The sequence below is a fragment of the Elephantulus edwardii genome, unplaced genomic scaffold (genome assembly GCF_000299155.1).
Source record: "Elephantulus edwardii isolate Elephantulus edwardi_28Jun2011 unplaced genomic scaffold, EleEdw1.0 scaffold00057, whole genome shotgun sequence".
Taxonomy (NCBI): Eukaryota; Metazoa; Chordata; class Mammalia; order Macroscelidea; family Macroscelididae; genus Elephantulus; species Elephantulus edwardii.
Window position 1 is genome coordinate 10,375,689 of NW_006399807.1, and position 4,316 is coordinate 10,380,004.

Here is a 4,316-nt window from a genome sequence, read left to right on the forward strand (position 1 = left end):
GGCCCGCCCTGTGTTCATTTTTAAATTGGGTTGTTTACCTTTATCTTGTTGTGGGACTCAAGTATTTTATAAATTCTAGATAGAAGTCCCTTGTCTGATATGTCATTACCAAATATTTTTCCCAGTCTATATGGTTTTCTTTTTTACCCTGCTGGAGAAGTGTTTGGATGTGCATAGAGATTTGAGTTTTAGAAGGTTCCATTAATCTATTTTATCCTCTCCTGGTTGTAGATTAGATACAAGTACAAGTTTTAATAAGTACAATGATGTAAAAATGCTGAGTTAACAGAATAATAACTCAACTTTATAAGAGTAATTAGAGTTGTGCTCCTCATTGTTTTTGTTGAGTACAACCAACTCATAGCAGGTTTTCAGAAGCTGTGGATGGTATAAGAGGAGATTGTCTATCTTTCTCTCATGGAGTAACTGGTGTATTCAAATTGCCTACCTTTGGATTAGCAGTGCAACTTCATACGACTGGGACACCAAAGGTCCCTATATCTATAGTGAACCTCAAGAGAACATCACTTCTAATTTAACAAGAGAGAATTCAAGTATAACATTGCTTGAGTATTAAAGAATTGAGATCATATTGCAAATAGTAAACTAAATCCCAAAGAGTGATAATCCCCTTCAAGGAGAGATGGAGTGGACAGATTCAGGAAGAGCACTAGATAGGGATTTGTCACCGTGTAAGTGGTTGTGGTCATAGAAATCCCTGAAATTGAGGGTAGGACATGCAGCATTCACTTCTTCTCCTTAAACTCCATGCCTTGAGTCAAAGTTAACTCGCACCATTGTGTTTCTGAAGCTATTGAATCCTCTCAAGAAGAAGCTGCCAGTCTTTGTCCACTGGAGCAACTGATAGACACTAAACAGAAAGTAATAGCCAAACTCTGGGAAAATTGAAAGCCTATAGTGGTCTGAGTCAACACTAGTTGTGTTAAGGAACTTATTAGTTGGCCTAAGTGGTAAGGAACTGCATTGTGAACTCAAAAGGCACATGGTACAGGAGAAAGAAATGTGGTCTCATCCCACGTGATTAATTGCCTCTGAAAAGCCATTAGCGCATCAGCTGGAGTTGGTTCTGATTAGATGACTTATAGCGGACCGAGTAAACTGACTCAGGAACCCTATAACCAACAGATCTGAACCGTGACCTATCTTGTGCCATCCTCACCATCTCTGATAGATTGAACCCATTGTTACAGGTACCATTTCCATCTTTTTGAGGGTCTTCCTCTCTTAGGCTGACCCACACCTTTTCAAACATAATGACCTCCAAGGACTGACCCCTCCTGACAAGATGCTAAAATATGGAAGACAAAACTGCACCATTCTTGCTTCCAAGGAGCCCCCTGTTTGCACTTTGTCCCACACAGTCTTGTCTGTTCTCTTGGCAGTCCATGGCATAGTTAGTACTCTACTCTATCACAACCCAAAGGCATCAGTTACTCTTCTTTCAGCCTTAGTCATTGCCCAACTTAAAGATGTGTACCAAGTAACTGAAGAGACCATGCTTTGAATCAGTGTACTGTAGTCTTTTATACTGTCATACTTGCTCTTTGCTGAGGTCCCAGACAGATTTTCCCAGTGCCCCATGTCTTTAATTTCTTAACTGCTGGTAGCAAGGTATTGATTACAGAAAGTAAGAAGAAATTGCTGACAATTTCAATCTTTTCTCCATAGCAATGATATAATCCAAACCTGAATGAACTCTTATTAACATTTTTTTTTTTTTGTGAGAAAAATTTAGAATTAGCCCACTGGACTCAGTTTAGATGATCCCAATTTTGTTGGCAACATCCAAAGCATCATAATCAGGAGCAAGTCGAACATAGGCCTTCTTCTCTCCATCAGGCCTAATCAAAGTGTTGACCTTAGCCACATCAGTGTCATAGAGCTTCTTTACAGCTTGTTTAATTTGGTGCTTATTGGCCTTGACATGCACAATGAACACAAGTGTGTTGTTCTATCTTCTTCATAGCTGACTCAGTGGTCAGGGGAAATTTGTTGATGGCATAGTGATCAAGCTTGTTTCTCCTGGGGGCGCTCTTCCGGGGTTATTTGGGCTGCCGTCGGAGTCTCAGCGTCTTAGGCCTCCGGAAGGTGGGCGACGTGCGGATCTTCCTTTTTTTTGTGGCTGTGTACGCCCTTCAGAACAACCTTCTTGGCCTTTAATGCCTTTGCTTTGGCTTCAGTTTTGGGAGGGGCAGGGGCTTCCTTCTTGGCTTTCGGAGCCATCTTCGTAGAAAACTCTTGCTAACATTAATGTTGTGTAGCATTGAGTCAGAAATGACTCGTAGCTGGTCAGAAGCAGTTAATCACAGTGGAGGAGATTGCTCCTCCTTCTTCCTTGCAGCGGCTGTTGGGTTCTAACTGCCTGAGAAGCTCCACCTTTGGGTAAGCAGCACGTCTCTGTGGGACCACCCCACCACAGCTCCCTAGACCATTAGCCATGATCTGAAGTGAGATGCAAAGAGTGGAGGAGAGACTAAAACGTTATCTAAGATGAGATAGCCTGAGCTACGAAATCCCGAGGAGAAAGAATTATTTCTGTTACAAAGCTGAGCCACAGTTCAGAGATTGTTAATATGTCCGTTATCCTGTAGACAGGTGTGTGAATTTGTTGCATTGCCAATCAAATTATAGAAAAGTTTTTCATTGGAAATGTGTAGTCTGATTGAAGAATCTACATAGAAAGTCAACGAATTTAAAATAGCCAAAAAAAAAAATTTTTGAAAAAAGAAAGTTGAGTGACTCAGATTACCTGTTTTCAAGATTTACACTGTACAGCAGTAATTTGTGGCAGTTATTTAAAAAGCCAGTTGTCTAACTGTAGATTCAGAACCAGCTCATAGCTGTCTCTCCGGTGAGTTTTCAGTGGCAGTAAATCGCCTGGGAGGAGATTGCTCATCGCCCCCCGCCCCCCGAGATACTGGTGGATTTGAATTTAATGCTTTTGGGTTGGTAGTACAACTTCTTACCACTGAGCCAGCAAAAAACAATATATTCAAGAAATAAACCCACACATAATGGCCACTAATTTTTGGACAGTGATGCAAATGGAATTCAGTAGAGAAAGGATAGGTTTTTTTAGCAGTAGAAAACAAGAGTGTGCAATATGAAAGAAGGAAGTAGAATTTATCAAGGCGTTGTCAACTCTGTTGAATGCTGATAAGGAGACTAGTGAAAAATGAAAATTTCTTTTGGCAGCATGGAGGTATTGCTAATTTTGAGGCACAGTTTGGGAGTGGGGGGGCTGAAGGCAGAAGCCAGATTGGACAATGAAGATCAAATACGGAGATGAATTCCAACCAAATTACTTTCAAAGAAATAGTCTGGTAACTGAGGGAGTTTTGTTATGTCCATGGGAATAGTCCAGAAATCAGACTGATGATTCACAAGATGATTAACCAGTGGAGCAATCAGTACTAGAAATTACTTAAAGCCAGTAGCTTCATAAAGAAATACTTTACAAGGGTCCATTGTAGAAATAATCTAATTTCTTTCCTTACATGATTGATCACAAAGCATCCCCAGTGATTCACAAAAATCTCTAATCTTCCTGTGGGCGTACAGTAAGGTGCACGGAAGATGTGATGCTCCTTGTAAATATAAAACCTGTTTCTGCCTTAGGGCCTTCCTGAGTTGAATTATGACCACAGGATGAGGCAACACTAGGAAAACCTGCCTATACTGAAGTTTTATCCAGGAAAAATCTTTAACTAGGTGCATGGGTTTTCCTGCTTAGGATGTATTTAGGTCGCTGACAGAGAAAACATCCACGTGATATCTTAAGGCTGGTGTTGCAGTGGTGGAATAAGACCTGAATCTCTAAATGGTAGGAATAAAATCTCATCACAGTAAATGCTATTCCTGTCTTGATTGAATTTCCTCTAAGGAATCCCTGAAGACCAGGATTAGGAGATTGGGAGTTTATCTGAAAGATTGTTCCAGAAGAACAAGAAAAAGAAATAAAGTGAAACAAGGAAGATACAGGAGGCAAATAAATGTGTGACCGTGGACTGTAGCGCTGGCAAAGACTAGTAGAAGAAGTTACTGTGGACTGTATAAACAAGTCAGGAGGAAAGCAGCCAGAATGTGAGACGTGTTGGCTTTGGACACTGGAAAGACCAGTATATCATCTGGACTGGACAAGCCTACTTTATATGCTTGATAAAGTAGAGGGCAAAGGAAAATGACTTGAAATGCATAAAAACCAAAGAAGAATTGATGCATTGAAATTACAGTGCTTACAAAGAATATTGACTATACTATAGGCCAGAAGAATGAATAAATTTGTCTTGGAAGAA